Below are 20,272 nucleotides of genomic sequence, written 5' to 3'. Positions count from 1 at the left end.
GGTGGTGTGCGCGTTGCATGACCAGGCATTTAGGTTTTTTGGTCATATTTAGGGCCATAATGTTTGCTGTAGCCTCCATGTAGCCCGGCTTGTTATGCCTCGTGACTGTAATTGTTCCTTTGGTGGTATTCTTTGCTTAATGTCCGTTTCTCTGCAGCTCGATTGAATGCGCCTGGAGTTTCGATGTCCGTAGGTATCTCTGAGATGGATTCATTCAGGGTTACTCAAAATTTGTCCACTTAGCCTTTCGGAAGCGTTGATAGAGATTTGAAGCTAACATATGCTACTTGAAAGCAGCTAAGCCCGTCCCTCTTAAGAATAGCCGTAGGCCTCCAATTCCTGACTTCGAGGTCGATGAAGTGCTATTCTATGGAAGACTAAAATATCCCATGGCGTTCCATTTCCTAGTCGATTCTAGCAGTATTAGCAATAAGTGAAGGGCATGGGAATATGCACAAATTATTACCAACTACAAGCGATCATCTTATATTTTAAACAACTGGTTGAGTGAATCTCGCTGAGCTCTGTACCTGTTAGAGGTGTAGCACCAAATGTTTTGGATGGATTATATATCGCGTTACACGAAGGGATATATTTTAAATTGTGTCTCAATCGTGAAAAATCATCGTATTTTGAATGCCTAAGAAATGCTGATAAATTTCTAAAATTTCATTAAATCAGCTATAATAAAAGATATTTAATTCCCTATAGAGAAGAAATTTTGTCGTTAAAATAGGAAATAGGGTGAATAATGGTGGATTGGGAAAGGTTGTCAGAAAGCACCGGTGATGGTAAAGCACCAATGAAGTATGCTTCGTTGAATTACTCTGCATCTCCTTAACTGAGATGATCAATGATTTGAGAGGGCACTGGAAACCTTAAATGGCTTGGGTACATAAATTCGATGGGATCGAATTCTCTCTCATCCCATGGTACTCCATCATGCACATCCCGCGGTGTGATCATCCAACTAAACTTGAAATTCTACCCCTTCTACGTTGGGCAGTGCACCACACAACTCAGTATTGAAACCGCTCATGCAAACCTTCTCCGCATTAGTCTGTCTACCAGTTCCTAAACATACCTCCCTCCAAAATGTCTTCTTTAAAAATTGTTTTAATGGGTCGATTATTGCCCCCTTTCCCCCTTCGACTTTTGAACTCAAAACCCTCATTTGACCCCTAGAAGTAAACTCGGATTGGACCTTAACCGCCTTCTTCCCGTCGACCCCCACTCCCGCCGCTCGCCCCCTCCCCTCCCCTCCCCTCCAACCCATTGCCAGTCCGGTCTTCTTCCTTCTTTTAAAAATGTGGTTGTGCCACCTAAATACACGAAAAACTAAATCTTACCATTTTCATTGCATCATCCAGTTTTATTTCAGTTCAAAATCATCAACAACAGAGGCTATTTATGTCGCCAAATCCGTCCAGTCTTTTCACGCACTCATAACCTATCACGAAAACACCTACAATTACGAGTACTTTACTTTCTAAATTCCTTTTCGGGCATTCGCAGCATTTCTTTTCAGTTCTCCCTCACGAGAACGTATTTCCTTATTTCTAGCCACGCACATACACTGCCAGCATTTAGGTTTAGCAAAGTACTGCATTGGTGGGACACGGATTTGAAAAATTTCCAAAAACATGAGGAGGAGGATGTAATTTGAACCCCATGGCCACGTTTCGCAACAAAGAGGCTTTTCGTTAGGAAATACGTTCGGGCGGCAGACTTCTAGGTTCATTAGTTGGTGGTCTTTGCGCAGGCGCCAAAGAGTTGAAAGAATTGAACCCAAAACTGAGTCTCCTTCGTAAAAGACCTCTCGTTCCAGTCTATGGTTTAATCGAACGCCGAGGCATCACAGCCATCTCCGATATCTTAGCTCAGTGTCTAGAATTTTCAGGCATACAAGAAAATTCGGCAATATAGAAGCTCCGGCAGCCCTAGAGTAATCGATTAAACTCTGCATTGTAAGATTAAATTATCGCAAAAGCTCCATTGATTTCGTTTGAGAAGTTGAGTGCTTCAACGATGGAACTATTCTCGAAAGACAATCCAACAGAATACATAATACCTCACTAACTCCGCATAATACCTCAATTACTCCGCGGAATACTTTCTCGGATGATTTATTCAAAATTTGTCAACTTGAAGTGGAATATCTTACAATATGAGCTATCATAAAGGCCATCATAAGGATTAACTCTAGATTTTCATTCATTTTTCCTATTTACTCTTTACATAAAGCACAAATTCATTCACAAGGTTTTTCATTCTGACTAGAGCAACGACATTGAAACAAAATTTCATATTTATTAGCTGCGAAAAATGAGATAACTTATTAATTTGCCCAAATTAGTTCTAATGTAAGTAAAATTACTGCGTGAAATACGAGAAGTCGATTGTTAAAGTCAAAATAATATATATTATCTATCACTTATTAAAGGACAACCTTTTTCCCACAGATATTTTATTCCTACGCACAAAATTATTAATTCGGCGACAGTTGAAAAGGAAACATTTATTTTCTTTCACATTATTGATTAATTTTGACTACATTTCTTCAGCCTACATTCGATTACTTTTGACTACATTGTTGAACTAATTTTACAAAAGCAACAGATTGGATATGAATTTATAGTTGAGCTCTGAAGAGTCACAAATAATGGCTTTATTAACAAATTTCAATCTTCAGGAAAATGTGAATAATGAAAATAAGACACAGCATCATCACTCACAATATCATCCATCGCATATGACTCCAGTTTTGATATTAAGAATGGTGCAAATAATTTCCATTAAATATTTTATCGTCACTCTTGGCTACTTCCTTTTGTGGACAGGATATGAGTAGCAATAAAAGACAGTTAAAGTTTTGGCCTGCCCGCTTTCCAAACTGGAAGATTTTTAACCGAGTTTCTATTAAATTAAAAGAGTAAATCTGCTATCTCAAGGAGTAATCTCATCCTTCCAATACAGCCCCTATCTACTCTCGCGGCCTCTTTTCATGCTAAATTTACTCTCCGATATTGGAACACGCAAACCCTTGAGGATGCACAAAGTAGAAAAATTTACGTAACTATTTAATCCCGAGTGTACAAGCCGTGGTAACCTTAAATTAATAAATAAGGGGAACTATGTAAATAGTTCTTTCTAGTTAAGGTGAACTATACTAACTATTATATATTCACGTACATCTAGTGCTTTATTTTCAAATTCCTCAAGTTCTATCATCGGAACAGCAATGATTTCTGCCCGAGAAGTGGCACGACTATATTTTTGAGTTAACTTAAAGGAGTGAATACTGGAATATATTTTCTCCTACTTGTATCACTGACATATCCCGTTGTCTACTGGATGGGAATTTGAATGTGACTGTGATTCCCGCTACGCTTGATTATTTGATATCTTCTCTGGATGGGCAAGAGTAAGATCGTCAAAGTTAATTAATGGGTTCAAATTTCATTTTCGTACAGATAATATCTAAAATATTTTCAGCCATTCTATTACTTCTTACACTCAGGACACGAATGTACACAGAATTCTGTCGATACCTCGCAGGGGATTTCAATGAACCCCGTTGGGTTACTAGGATTCTAGAATGACGGCTGGGAAGGGTTAACACGGGCCTTTTGGCCCCTTTTCCTCCAGAAATAAAGCTGTTCATTTAAGCGTCTAGCTTCCAGGTGGGGACGGAAATAAGTTAATCTCCAGTCCTTAAGTGAAACGTCATTATTTATGGATCCATGAGATTTTCCATTTATGAGACAATTCCGAAAAATAATATGCCTAAATTCCTTTCTCATTACCTAAAAACATATACTTTCCTAATGAGCATCGTAAAAATGATTTGAAAATTAACGAAACATTACTAAGGTTAAAGTATTTTCTTTGCGTTAATTTCATCCATGAATGTTGTCAATGTGACAAATTCTATGCCTGCGACTATTTACACTTTATATGCAAACATATTTCAATTCCAATAGCACCCAGGAGTTCATTTCATCAGAAAATTACAGAGAGATTTTTTAAGGCAGTAAAGGTAAAGAAATTCTATGCCTCCACGCTGACAAATATTAAATTTTGAATGCGGGAATATGTGCCGGAAAATCAATTGTGAAATGCTCTGCGGTAGACTAACTAAATTTAAAAGCATGGAATTTTACCTCACGTCACAAATATAAGCTTTAATAAATTGAGACCTTGCAGCATCAAAGGGTTCAAACAAATTACACCCAGCGCGAAGGCCCACTCAAAATTAAATGTGTTGAAATCAGATTTTATTTTGTTCTTTAATGAGATGAAGAGGTCTAATTTCAAACCTCAAGAAAAAATTTTCCGTAGGGATAGGGAAAACAGAATGGTTTGGATACCTACCTTAAACCCATCAACGGATTAATGACTCGTGCAAATTATGAAAAAAAATTGCCGGATGATAAACTTCTGAAAACTATGTTTAAGGCAGGATCAGGAAAGGTAGGAAGCATGTCGATATTTTAGAAATTATTTTTGCAACTGTTTTCAGTGAAAATAAAACTCAATATTTCATGTTTATTCACTACTGGTGCTGCTAAAAATGCTGTCCAATATTCAAACTCTCCCTCATTATTTTTAGCAAGTAGTAGGAATGTCATAATGTTAAAATTTTCAGAAAAAATTGATTAGGTCTTTAGTTTTCTCGTAGTTTTGTCTGTTAGCTTTTTAGTTTTTATATAGTGCTGCCATTTAATGATAAAATTCCTTATATTTTGGTATAATTTTCCATACTAACACCAACATATTTATGGGTATCAATGTGGCTATTGAGATACTTCTGCGTTGAGGTATACAGAAGAGTGATGGGTCGGATAAAAGATATTCAAAAAAGAAAAGTATTGTCTCCACGCCTTTTGAATAAGTTAATAATGATAAGGATGGGTAGGCATCTTGTGGACAAAATTCCTACTGTTATTTTGTCATATTAGCTCAAAATTTTATGAGATCAAATTTTATGCATGGTAATTCAAATTGAAGGCCATGCCCCTGGCGATTCGCTTTCTTCGTGCGAAAATGCTGGAGCAGGAATAATCACCACTGCCGTAGGATTGGCAGCCACTTGGTGCGGGACTGGTGAACAAAATATTTCTTCATCTTTATATCAAGGCATTCAGATTTCCAACCATTCACTCGTTCATGGATCAGTTTTTCAAAGATTCGAGTCCCTTCATTCTTACCCCCTGCAAAGAGTGGAAAGATGACAAAGGAATTCACTGACGCACAGCTGTTTTAGTACCTTTGAGGGTTGCGTAGGAAATCGTTGAATCCACAAAAACCTTCTCAATTCTTTACAATCATTAAGTTGAACCAATCAAATGCATTTTGTTTGAAAAATCCAAGAAATCTGCGGGAGATGCCGCTGCAATAACTTTAAACGGAGTCATCCATTAAATGTGCATCATACTGCAACAATTTCAGAGCATAAAAATCAATGGAATTGACCGGGATTTGAACCCAAATCACTCAATGGCGTATCGCGCACTACTACTGATGCCTATGCCATTGTATGCACGGTAATTTCGACACAATATCTTTTACCTTCAAAGCCCCAAAATCTCGGGAGCGTAAGAGGAATCCCCGGTAGCTTACCTCGGCCGTACATCGAGTGATCCGGGTACGATTCCCGATCAAGGTGAATGATTTTTACACTCTGAAATTGTGACACTTTTCGTGATTAAGTAATATTTTACAATGATTTTATCCGCATTCTCAATTTTCGAGAACAACTGTGGTATCCATTAGTTTGCTGCGCAAAGTATCATTTAAATGATCTAAAATAACCCGGAAGAGAACCCTAGAAAAATAGATCCTTTAATAAATGTGGTTACATAAGAGGAAAGGAAAATCTAGTGCCTTCATCATACCATGCATTGAAAATCTCCTTCATTGGTTTAAAAGAGCATTTACATTAGTGAATTTTTCAGGTTTGTTTCTGGCTGCAAAAGCAGAAAGAGTTTGCGGGTGACGCGGGATGTGTGCGGTTGGTATGGCTGCGGTAGGGGTGGTTGGGAAGGGTTTAGGGGATGGAGCCAAGTGATGACGGCAGCCGAAAAATCCCAGAGGCCAAACTCGGGGGAGTAGGATAAGTGGGTGGCATTATTTGAAGGCCGGGGCTTGTGAAATTAATGGGGCCAATTTTTAGAGCGAGTCGAAGACAAAGACAGAGAATCAAGGGAATGATGTACTATATGTAATCTGAATATCAAAAATGTTCAGCCATTCTACTACTAATACAAGAAGCTGAAATCGTATTCAATATCTAATATTGAATTCGCATCTCATATTACACTTTATCTCTACGCATATTTATTTATCTATGTACAATTTATGTATTCATTAATCATATTTATGGATAATTGAATTGCTTTTTACGAAAGACTAGTGTTCTAAAACTCCCCGCCAGAATATTCGCGGCGGCGTGATGGATTTTGTGTGAACGAAAATGCACACGGGGTATTTCGGTTTGTAGCTCCTTCACCACCTTACTCGACCCGCGAAACACTATAAAATCTATGCCTCTCCGTTGTCCTCTAATGGAAATACGTATATGACGCCAATTCCATTGCCTAGTTATTTTTCATGTAGATGGGTAAATTTTTTATACCTAGAATTGCAAAGTGCAATTTTCCCACAAATTTTCAGTAATTAACTTGATTTTCAAAACGGCATGTCGCACTGGCCTTAGCAGATCGAAATGGTATGAATCTCGCAGTTGATGAGAGAGGAATACTTCACGTTCCCGCCGGAGGATGCGGGGACTGGGATACGCTCCAACGGAAAATCTAGGCTGTAAGGCGAGGAACACGATCGTGCGAGAGAGTATGGGTATCCCAAGCAAAAAAGAAAAGGAGGAAAACCTCGGAATGGGATTCACGAAGCGGGGAATAAATAAAGTGGCTCTCTCTTTTTCCCTCGCTCACTCTCTGTGGAAATCGACCTTCGGGGAACCCTTGCATTGATCCGAATATGCCGGACGGTAAAAAGAGATGTGAGAGTTGGACGTCAATGGAAAGGAGAGCCCATCCTCCTTGGGGCGATTTGCGTTAATCACAAAGGACACGCGCAAGGACTCGTGCGTCCTAATCAGCAATTTTCGAATGGGACGAGGGGGGAAAAATAAAAAAAAGAGGAATAAATGGTCGCAAAAATCCATTATGCTCCCCCAATGATGATGATGATGATGATGGTGATGATAATGAGGGCTTCGCGGTGCACGGAACGCCGCAGCAGAAACAAGGAGTGAATAATGCAGTGAGCGTACTGGTGAGGAGAAACCCCAGGGAAAGAATTACCGCTGACGACCCCCTCGCGACAAAGTGAAACACCTCCCACCGACGAGCGGGAAACGGCGCATGCTACGGAGTAATTCCTGTATCGAGGGTACCCTTGAGCAAGAGCGGGGTTGAATCAGATAAGTGGTAAAACTGGCAGTAATTACGGGACGCATCTCCTTTGACCCCTTCCAACACTCCCACTCCACCCACCCCCCCCCCAGAGTAAATTGATAAAAACGCACCCAAGTAGCCTGCATTGCGTCTGCAGCGTTAATTCTTTCTTCCTGGACCACTTAATTTATACATATACAATTAACAATCCGACTTCAAAGCAACAAACTAATTTCCACATTCTACTTACGTCCTCCGTCCTATGTCCGATCCCGGAGCAATTCTTCGACGAGTGATTCCACTCTGCGAAATAAGGTAGCGATCATTGAGCTATCCCACGTCCGACGTCCCTGTTTAAGTTTCGAGGGGATCTTTTAATGAATTCCTACCAAATCCACTGCCGTCGCATCGACTTTCCCCTCCCCCAAAACCGTTTTCCTTCTCTTTATTTTGCGCTCTCGAACATCCCTCTGGTCTTCACTCTGTCTTTTCCTCCTAGCACTCATCCCTTCAAGCCCCCTTCCACGTGTTCGGCTGTCGAGGTGACGGAACGGGAGCGAACGTTATCGAGAGCCGCCCCCGAGCGACAGAGTGCGTTGCGAGGAGACGGGTTGCGTGCGCGTGTTGGCACGTGTAAGAGCGAACGGTGGGGTGACCATGGCTTCTCGATCCGACGGCAGTGGAGTGGGTAGGGATTCATTTAAAGACACCCTAGAAACTTAAAACTGGGGCGGTGGACGTTCAATGAACGCTACCTTATTTCGCAGAGTGGAATCACTCGTCGAAGAGTTGCTCCGGGATCGGACATACGACGGAGGAGGTAAGTAGAATGCGGAAATTAGGCTTGTTGCTTTGAAGTCAGATTGTTAATTGTATATGTATTAATTAAGTGTTTTAGGAAGAAAACGTTAACCCTGCTGACGTAATGCAAGTTGCGCGGGTGCGTTTTTTTTATTTACTCTTTTGGAATGGTATCGGTACCATGTGTGATTTTTCCCGCTTCGCTATAGGTTGAGGAGAAAATATCACACACCAAGGCGTATTCTAGAGTAATTGGCTTTTCGGAAGTATCGACAAAATAATGTCTCCTGTCAATTCCTGCGATATCTTGACGAAAAATCAAGTCCACAAGGATTATCCAACGAAATGAACAGTAATAGAAGTGAAAAGTATAACTGACAATACAAGTGAATCCCGTGAGTATTTAAACGAGAGTTTGATATATTTTAAAACCTTTACCCGTTAGTTAGACGTGATGACTTAGTTCCTTCGTACGAGAGATATCGTTCCAACCTAAAAATTTGAAATCAATAATGAGAGATATCTAAGAGCTACTTCCTCGGCCCAAAAATGTGTTGATTAAAAGAACCGAGTTATTCTTTTTTTTTCGTTTCTCCCGACCAAAAGTTATGATAGCCAATTGGCATCGAATGAATACCTCATGGAAACGGAAAATTTGCGCGCGGAGGAGACTAAAGCAAACACTTCACGCAAACGGATAACTCGCTATTGATTAGTTTACGTTCCCGACGAATAGCCAACCCAGGTTTATGGGAGTCTACAGCATTGTGAAGCGTCAACAAATCTCGCTGATGAATCTTACGCTTCTCACCTGAGTCGAGACGTTAACGGTCGTCCAGTTATGCATGTTGCAGTGAGAACGCGATTATGTTTCAGAAATGGCATGGATGATAAATGACATAGAAGCCGATGAGAAAACACGCATCGGTGAATTCTCGGTAAGCTTATTAAACGCCTTCCATCATAATCCACGGCACTTCAACGGCGGCTACCAGAGTTTTAGTTATGGGAAACGTCAAAGAAAGCGCAATGGATGTCAAATTCATTAAAGACTTTCAAAATGAACAGCTACCAAAGTAGGGTACATTCCGGTAAAAAAAAGAACAATCGATCCTCTCATTCATTATACCTGTACATCGGACTCACTTCTGAAAATTCGAAGTTATCCTTCACTATTTAAATTAGCTATTTGATATTTTCTACATTTTGACCCTTTTCCCATTTTAAATGACCATTTTCATGTTTTTTTAACATGCAGCTTGCAATAAATCAGAACAGCAATTGCAAAAATGTCAAATTTCTTAATGTTGGGGCGACTATGTGGCTTAGGTAGAATTTAACCAATTAGCAAACAATTCCTGAGATAAAATTTGTATTCAAAACGAGGATTATAAACAAGAGATGAAATTGTTCTCGGGTGCTGAAATAAATGAGATTTGTACTTTATTCACATTTTAACACAAATAAGCGTCCTCTCATTGTCAACTTAGTTGAAAAAAAGCGTGCCTTGAGAAAAAAATATTCAAAATTACGGATTCTAAACGATTAAACAAAATACAGGCACGAAATACTTTTCAATTTCGAATTAAATAAATGTAACACCCGCTATCTAATTAAAATTTTAGTTGATAACGAAAAACTACTACTCCCGCCGGAGCTAATCAATTATATGAAAATCGTCGCTTTCAGACGCAAGTTGTTGCCGCCAGCCAACTTCACCACCTGTGTGAGTATGTGGTGTATCCTATGCAAAATGACAAGAGTGCGCTACTAAAGCTGATGGGTAGGTGTTACGCAAAATAATCCCCTTTGCTTGGCAATCTCATCCTCTACGTGCCTACCCGTATCACTGTGAATTAGCTTTAAGTCCCGGCCATGCTATGTGCGTGTGGGGATGCGGAGGGAAGAGATTTTTAGGCCTAGGAACTGAGGTTTGAAAAGGACTGCGTGACACTGCTACACCTTAAGCCGCACAAAAGGAAGTGTTGATAACTCCCTGTCGTCACTCGAAGAAATGAGCACGATTATGCCACGGCTTTCAACAAACTCTGAGTGCTATGTCCTAAGGATGTGAATTATTGTCCAGGTAGTGGTAAAGCAAATCGGCTTATTAAAATATAAAGTCACTATATTGGTACGTACATTCTGATCATTTTATCATGAAATAAATTATTGACGTCTATATTCTACTCTACATTTCACTTCGTAATAGAGATAAATGGGAAGAAAAATGATCAATTTTTCACTCAAGACAAAAAGTAAACTCTCGAAAAAAAAGTCCAAATATTCTAGGACTATTAAAAATTTTAAATTTGCAACTGGGTTCCAATGTCGGTAAAAATTGAATTAATTTTTCATGATGTATCTACCTAGATTGCCTCACGATCTTGTACATATGTGCATCATAGTTTTGGACAGAACATGAGGTAGGGTATATTCCTCCCTGGATTGTCATCTCTGGGAATAAGTTGAGAAAAAATCACTAATTGAACAGTGATATTATTTTAATCCACTCTCATTATTATTTCCTCATATAGTCCAACCTGGATGACAATGGGATGGAGAAAATGTAAATAATTTAAAAGCAAAAGACCACTAAAAATGCTCAGAATACCCATACTAGACAATGAAGCGGAACAAAGAAGAGACACGAACCACCAACAGAGAATATCATCTCCTAGCGAGATGGAGAGAGACGGGTTATAAGGATACAATGAGGTTTCGTATTACAAATGTATCCCTTTCCCATTCTCCCTTCCTCCCTCTCCCTCCCCCTCTCTTCATCTCCCTCTCTTTGCCTCTCTTTCCCTTTCTTTCCCTCTCCTTCCCTATCTTTCTCTCAAAATCTCTTTCTCCCTCCTAACGGCAGTGCTGGAATTCTGAAAGTTTCGAACGGGGATGTGGCAGCCGGCGATGAAGAAGAATTAAAACGATCCCGGTGTTTTCCGAAGGGATGAAAGGAGAAATTTAGAGGCATTATTAAAGTTGGTGCAAAAAGAAGGTCCATCAAAAACCCCAGAAAGGTCGGTTCTGCGACTAAGTGAGAGGGTGGAAGGGGCGTTGTAGGGGATATCGAGCGCGTGAGGGTGCGCGGGGAAGTCGCGTTTGGAGAGAATGTCGGTGGCAGACTCAGGGAGTGCAGTAGTCGCATATCCTCCACTCCTTCCCTTCGAAGTGAGCCTTAAATCTGCGGCCTCATTGCGAGATTTGTGTCTGTCGGCTCGGGGTCAGCGTCGGGGAGGGATGGGTGGAATTAGAATAGGGTGAAGGTTCGGTGGAATAAAAAGGTTAAACATTAATTCGGGGATTTTAGATTACCTCCACCCTGCCTCCCCTCTCCGGTAGCAACACGAGCGATGCATGCACGCTGTCTCCCTACAATAACGAGAGGTCTCCCTCTCAATCTCTCTCTTCATCCCCAGGCTGGCGTTGTTAATTATTTAGCTCAACAAGTCAGCAGCGTGCGTGGGAAAATAAGAATCCCTTGGACCGAAGAGAGCAGGGAGAAGCAAGAAGAATTCTTAAATCGCGTGCTGCTGCCTGATCCTATTTGCATGTCCACTGGGAGGGACTTAAACGCAAGCGTGGAGTCATTCTTAGAAACACGGTGATGCATGATTCAAGCTAGCGTGAGGCGTCATAAGCCGAACTATACTCGCGGTCGCGTTTAAAATGAATTGCATTCCCTGAACAAGCAAATTATAATCTGGGCCTATCAATTATGAGATAACAATCGTTTTCCAGTATAGTAATTGATTTTTTAATTGCAAAACTGGAGGTGAAGTTTCCATATTTCTCTTGTTTTGCACAGGAATGCAAATACGATTTTATTTGTCGAAGTAGATTTAATTCTATGATCGCAGAGAATGCTTGTCATTTCAAATAGCAGAAATGTAGGTTTGTGAGCCACAAAAGATTTATATTAGTTTCATATTATTCATGCTACTAGGCAATCAAAACATGCGAACTAACTCTCTTCCATTACGTGTATTCGGGTGTTCAGGAAAATATGGACAATTTTAGGAGTTATGAAATTCTTAAAATAGATTGAAATCGCTTGCTGAGTATTTTATTTACTCAGGAATTAAATTATGAATATTGTCATGAAAATGTCACAACGTTCAGAGGTGTAATTTAAGTAATGGGTATCGGGTGCTTATGAATAATCTCCCGACAGATTTCCCTGCGTGGGCTATTCTCTAAAGGGGGAATGTTCACCACTTTTTAAAATGCCTGAAGTGAACATATTACATTATAGTTTGGAGAATCATGAGTAAATAAACAGAAATGTAAATGAAAAAAGAATTTTTCGCTTTGATTATACAAAACAGAATTTTGCGTACATACCCAGGTCCACAGAAACAGGCGGCCATATTGAAAAAATCACCGTTACATCACAAGACAGACAATAGTTTCAACATTTTACTGATTGGGTTGGCAGGAATGGCTTATTGGACGAAGAAGGAATAAATAGTCATCAATCTCAGAAACGATTTCGAAGAGTCCACTGTGGCTAGAAAAAGAACAATTCTAACAACATTCCTCTTGGATACGAAATTATGCTATCAGAATAAATGCTCCTTATGGCCCATTCTGTGATGTTTTTTCATCCCAATATAGGTAGTTAGAATTCGGACGATATTTGGTGGTTCATCATGGCGGATTGCGCTGGAGTTATGGCTAAATTTTTTTACGAAAACTGTCAACGATATTTCTGAGGGAAGTAGTTTTCTGGAAATATCCAGACATAAAAAGAAAACAGGATGTCTGGGTTGAGATATGGCGATATTTAATTTGTGATCGGGTGTCGCCAGCTCGCCTCACCGGCAATTTTATCCGCTAATGCTGGAGATTTAAATCTACAGCCGAAATATCTTGTTATCGCCAATTTCCCCCTGGTAGGATTAGGCCTCCATGTCCAGTATTCTTGAACCGGGTTTGACGCTTGTTTTTTCCAACTATTCTAAAAAGTGCCATGTACCATTAAAGAATTTCAAACCAATTATATAACTAATTACATTTAAAGAAATTGTTTTTCAATTGTACTTGTTTTTTTTTCTTATTTTTATTATTTCCTTTATGAATAATTTTGTTGACTAAATGCCCCTCGTTGTCGGGTTGTCGAAATGCCACTGCTCCAATAATTTTCATTTCAGCATCAATTCTAATATTCTTAAGACAGTTAGTTATTAAATAATAGATTATCTTAAGCCACCTAGATAGTAGCAAGTTGCTAATGAGCTATACTCGGCAATTTAATTTTCCGGTAAACATAAAATTATTTTTCATCTACATTTACGTGAATACACCGCAATTCACGTAATATTATGTGCGGCAGTTGGCCCAAGGACCAGGTGGGATGGGTAATCGATAAGGGAAGAAAATGGATGCGAAGGAAAAAGGGGAAAAACATTCACTTAAATACTTTTTAAAATGCAAATTTATATATGTACGAGCTAGCGGAAAACTTAGTTTAAAAAAATTACCACTTTCACCAGTTAAAATATTTCTTCGTTATACCAAAAAGGAGGGAGTAAAAATAAACCAAAACCATCAATACGACAGACCTTAACCATACCAAGACGGTTCCCATTTAGAACTGAAAATTAAGATCGGGAAAAAAATTCATGGATATGCAACACATGGTTCCCGCCACTAACGGCACTGGTAGAAAATGGAACGCCCGCTTTTGGAAGCGGACGGCGTGAGGTATTACCCCCACAGTGAGGTACGACAGATAGAAGGAGAAGCTTGAACACAAAATAAAAAGGGTAGGGAATGATGTAGCGGCACTAGATTAATTATACAGTCGCTTGCGGTCACGCGGTAAGGGATTTGCCAACGAAGCACCCGAGATTAGTGAAAATGCATACATTTAAATAAAACTAATTATTCCCTAGACGCTGTAGGTGGCAAGTGGGCTTTTATGTTGAATGCGAATAATTGACGATACATCGACGCCGAAGCAAGAGGTTTTGAATTTATCTGATACATTCAAACTAGCATTAAATTAACCTTTTTCTAATGATTCACCCAACTCCAGAAGTATTTCTGTGGCGCTTTTGATTTTTGTCGTAAGAGCTTTTAACGAAACGGGCTCCCCTGCATTGAATTTTCTCAATTTCCCAAATGAGTCCTTTAGAGTCGGATTTCATGCACTGCATACATTTTCTAAACTAGGTCTTAGAAGAATATTGTATCAACATTTTTTGGCCTTATTATCCCTCCTGCCACCATTGGGTCTTACAAATCTCAACATTTTATTTTCTTGCCCGCAGATTTTACGTAAGTGGGGCTGCAAAGATAAAACTTCAGTTGTAGCAACACCTAGAAATTTTAACATAGCAACTACTTCTAGGTGCACTCAATCAAGTTCGTAAGCACATACCATTTATCTTTCTACAAAAATTACCACTGAACATTTGTTATGGTTTAGTGTCAATCACCTTTCCAAACACCATTACGAAATACACTCTAGATCCATTGCTAGTATTAATCTATCCTCTTCCCCAGATATCCTTTACATTTATTATATATTATCCAAACATTAAATCCTTCAAAAAATCAATAAATTTTAAAATTGAAATGGAAATTGACGTATCACTAATCATTTTTTATATCACTAGCATGAATTACCCAAATTATTGAACGACGATTTTTTTTAATTCTAGGAAGTACTCAATCAGGATAAAACTATTCATTCTATACCCAAGTATCGATTTCCCCAATAGTTTTCCGCCTTAACAGCAATGATCCACCGATTGACAATCATTCAGATGTCCCAGTAATGTGTCAAAAATAACCAGCAATTATCAAACAATTTGCTGTTAATAGCTATCCACACAATGAGTAGAAAAATTATGTAAGAATGATTCAGAAAAAAATGAACTTTTATCAGCATTTCCGTCAAGAAAACCCAAGAAAAATGACGTAGATAACTCGGCATAGTGCCCTAATACCTACATGCCACCAAAACCCAACGTAAGCATCGAATTTAGATAAAATTAGAAAAAAATCAAATTTTAAAACGTCTTCTCCAACGATTAAGAAAAAATTCCGATTTCAGAAAAAAGTGGAGTGTATTGACTAAATTTTGAATACTCAGTAGAATAGATGGGAGAAGGATGGATTTCATTTCCGAAATTGTACATATCAAGGAGAATGTACTTTGCCTCGATGATCTTGTATGATTGGAGATAGCGGAAGGTCCGAATTTTGATTGTGAAATTCTAAGTGATGCGTTGCTTTCCCCCAGTTCATCTCTTCTCAATATCCCATGCTTCCAACCATCCTCCAAAGGTCACTATGTGCAACGGGGTGCCTGCATCCCAACCCTAATATTCCTCCTACTCACCCCTTCCCACTCTTTGGAGTAAACACCACAACACCCTATTCTGGTCTTTCCCCCCCTTACACCCACCAATAACCAACACCATCCCAGAACCCCCCCCCTACAGCCCACTAAGGGTAATAATGAAATTTAATTACTGTCTGTATGTTTAACATGAAATGACGCCTTATACCCCTAATGATGATGTTGTAAAATATGATGATTGTAAATACGAAGTATATTCCTTGAAACTTGCGTAGATGACCAATGATTCCGTAGGCCCAACGCTGACACTCTTAATTAAATGCTTTCTTGGTCAGGGCCTCATCATTGAAACGCAACCGGGGCACGTGATCTAAGCAAAACTCATGGACCATCATTAAGGTAAAAAGTTGTAAAATCACAGCCACCTTATAACTTAGAACTTAGATTAATTGTTCTATTCAACAATTTGTTGAAATGATGCTAGCTTACGTGAAATTCGGTATAATGGTCCTTGGGATACATCATGAGAAGCCAGAAGTGCCTTATCATAATCCCAGGAGAAGACAGGTCACCATAAAGGTAAGTCCAGAAAGTGGGAAATAATTTTGACTCGTAGGTATGCTGTGACTAATAACCTTCAGACTTTTCTATGATGCACAGGCTATAAAGATTTGGAAGAGTTTTCGCGAAAACGTTTATATAAGGCTTCCGAAGTAATGAAAATCTTTATGAGTGGACATTTTGAGCAGCAGGAAGAGGACTGGAACGAACGAAAAGCTAAAGAAGGAAAAAGTGGAAAAGGTGTTTACGAGTAGAGATTCTAAGAATAAATATCATGCCATACTATGCTTTTATATTTAAAAACTACGCAAACGTCTGTTTGAATAAATCCATTAACACAATAAGTTACGAATCCCTAACCACATACGGTTACAATGGATAACTATGTCACTATTAATATTGGTGCTCTTACCTAAGGCAAGTTCTGACTACGCAGAGCCTATAGAACGGAACGACGATGCAACACTAGCCCCTCATATTAAAATACCATTTATCAACAGACACTATAATAATCCTGTCTTCGTTTCCGTACACTTCCTCCCTACCTTCTTTGTGTCCAACATGCCTATTCTTTGCCTCCAACTTAATCACTTGCCTAGTGGTTCTTCATCTGTCACATTCTTCAATATGCCATTGAACATCAAAACGCCCTGTTTCCATCACCCCTGCATTTAGCATGTCAAACTATTGGCAGCGGTTAACTGGTTAACTGAACGAGTATTACGTTCCGCGAAGGAACACGAACGTGTCTATAAATGCAACAATTTCAGAGTGTCAAAGTCATTCGCCTTGACTGGGATTCGAACCCAGATCCCTCAATATCCGGTCGAGTGCTTTAGCCACTTAAGCTATCGGGGCGTCCTCTTAAACTCTGAAATTTTGGGGCTTTTAAAGGAACTAGATGTTGTGACGAAATGCCGTACATACAATGTCACATGCATTCGTATTCGTGCGCGACGTGCCACAGTCCACGAGGTTAAAGCCAACTTTTAAACACTTATGATGTTTATACCTTAACAAATTCCAAAGAAACTGCGGGAGATGCTCCACTAAGCCGCTAATGTGTATTTCAATGCAACAATTTCAGAGTGTAAAAATCATTCGCCTTGACTGCCCCAAAATTCCCAAAATTTCAGAGTTTAAGAGGACGCCTCGATAGCTTAAGTGGCTAAAACACTTAACCGGATATTGAGGGATCTGGGTTCGAATCCCAGTCAAGGCGAATTATTTTTACACTCTGAAGTTGTTGCATTGAAATGCACATTAGCGGATGACTCCGTTAAAAGTTACTGTCGCGGCATCTCCCGCAGTTTCTTTGGAATGTGTCTATAAATGTTATATCACAGATACATGCACAGAGATGCTACGTTGGTATCATTAATTTCGTTTAAATATTTCTAGAACCAGTTTTGCTGTTAGCGTATAAATCAATTTTCCAAATCCAAATAAAATGTTCGAGCTCAAATAATTCAACAGAAATGAGGCTTGGCTCCTCCGCCCAAAATTTTCCTCACCACACAGCGTTGCCAAATCTATCAAGCCCAGCGCTTAGCCCTATACTTCCTGTTCTTTCCATATTTTTGCTTTCCGCCCATCGAGAAAGAGATGAAGTGCAAGTCCCGGTATGCTGGCAAATCCGCTCATTCCAATAAATAATTGTTATCATAAAATCCTATGCTATTACAATGGGCAATCAACTTATTGCTCAATTAAAAAGGATTTTTAAAGATAATAATCTAACAAACATTTAAAAATCTATTTTCTACTGTATTTCACTTTTCCTCGTTCCTTCTCAGAATTCAGAAAATGACCCTCTGCCACCTACGGCATTTTCAACATTAATATTAGAAAGGTTGTGAAAAGCCGCAAACCCATACTCAGATAAGCAGATGAAAATAATATCAGCCTCATTCCCCTGATATATTGAAATAGCTAGTGATATCCCTTTGACGTCATGCGTAATATAGGATGAGGCAGTATATTAACAAAAAAGAGAACTTCTTAGTGGTTGGTAGAGATACGTTTATGTACTTAATGTAATTTTATAATGCAGTGCTAATTATTTGGATCCGAAGCTTTTAGTAAGCTATAATTAATTAATCATGCATGTCAAGTTTTTAACGCCCTTTCCTACGAGAGCTTTGGAAATGGCCATGTAAACATTTTAGCCAATTATGGAGGCAAGATCAAGGTTTAAGTTATTTTTGTCAAAAAGGTCAGCAAATGTGTAAGTACCTTAATGGAAATGCGCTGATTACTCTTCATATATGGGTCTGCTCCGGATTTTAGAGACGAATAAAAAGTGTGTTTTTCTCATTTTCGTGACTAATTATATGAGCATTATTCCACTCATTTCCTAGAAGGAAGGCATGCCCACAAAATATGCAAAATAATGAATCTTCGCTTGATTTGATAATGATCGTTTTTCCGATTTGCATTCCTCATACATCAATCGATTTATTCAAGTCCATTTATGACGAATATTTAAGGAAACACTCATGCCATTATTAATATCATTATGATATCAAATACTGTTTTCCCTAAACCTAGAACCTAATGTAAGTAATATGCTCCACAATATTTCTTATAGTATCCTAAAATTTTGTAATATTATATCATGTAACTATGCGTTACAATATTTTGAAAATTGCGATTTCAATTTTTATTATATCAAATATATAGGGAATTTCGATCGTTTTGCTACCCTTCAGCACTGAAAATTACCATAGAACATACTCTGCAGCGGAAAGCCCATGGCCCTTAGTTTTGCATAATATAAGGTCTGAAGTGAAATGTATACTTTTTCATTTTCACTACGTTTTGATTATAAATAAGCAGGGTTGAAAGGACAATAAATAGGACGCATAAACGGCTACTTCCTATAAATTACTCTGGATTTCGGCCCATTTTTTATGCAAATACCGAAGCGGGTGAAATTAAATATTTAACATCAATGGCGAAGTTCTCCATACAAAATCATAGTTTCAAATGAATGTCCAAAAGTATGCTATAGCTAAAGGCTACCTTTAGTATTAGTACGTATAATTTATTTAGTTTACATGGAAGTCTTAAGTCATTTGACCCATTTCAACTTGCACGTAACTAGAATGATTCAACTGTAGTTATGACAATTCTCAACAAAAAATGATTTTCATTCATTTTGACGTAATAGCGACTGCTGATGTCTTTCCCTTAATTTGGAATAATCCAGTAGACAGAAAGTTGAGAATTCGGGAGATGAGAGAGAGTGGATAAAGATCTGGCGTCGCCATCAGTTCACCTCCAAAAGTATTGAAATTTTCGATGAAGCTGAGGTGTTAGTGTTTTAACATCGAGGGTAACACTAAGCAAACTGTGTGCTGTGGATCTGGATGATGATTAACAGTTTCCCTGGAGGCTGGGTCACTTCGTCAACGCTCATCGGAAAACAATATTGCAAAGCATCAAATATTCCACAGTTTGAATGATAGCCATAGGATTTCCGAGTCATTGGGCAGGAATGTAACTGAGATGATGAAATCAATGCGCTGCACAGATTTTGAAGGAAATTCTTTCATGATGAGCCTCACTTAGATGAGTATAAATTTTCCAATACAACTGGGACTCATTTCGGATTTGAAAATCAATTTAAGGTCTGATTCCTCACTAATTGGGAAAAAATGAATGAAAGACTTCCACTCTTGATAGTGTTTAAGGAAAAAATGCGTAGCCACTCCAATAAAGCAGCAGGCTGCCACTTCCTTTCACCTCCACTTTAACGGATTTTCAACCGCAAAGTATTGCAGAATAAGTTGCATTTGCCCATTTTCCGTGATGGAAATATTTATTTTAAACATAATTCCACTTGAGACGCTAGTTGAGGATTTTTTCCGATTGCGTTCCAAGAGAATTAAGGAAACTCAAACAAAAAAGAAAACTGGATATTTTTCTAAATTGCCCCCCAGAGTCCCCAAGAGCAATTAATTGGTATTGTAAACTAAGCTCCACTTAATGGACTCTTTTGAAGCTCACATAAATTCATCGTCGGGATACTGCGAAAAAGATATTCAGCGAACGGTAAAAAAAGGAAAAATATACCAAAGGGGAGATTTATCAAACGCAATACCTTGGGTTGAGGAATTTCTCGGGATTTTCTATCCCCTTTTCGTCGTTAAAAAAACTTCCTCGAGTAAGTTTT

Source organism: Hetaerina americana, unplaced genomic scaffold (assembly GCF_022747635.1).
Source record: "Hetaerina americana unplaced genomic scaffold, ioHetAmer1.1.p SCAF_12, whole genome shotgun sequence".
Taxonomy (NCBI): domain Eukaryota; kingdom Metazoa; phylum Arthropoda; class Insecta; order Odonata; family Calopterygidae; genus Hetaerina; species Hetaerina americana.
The sequence above is the reverse complement of the archived record's forward strand: the minus strand, read 5'-3'. Positions refer to the sequence as shown.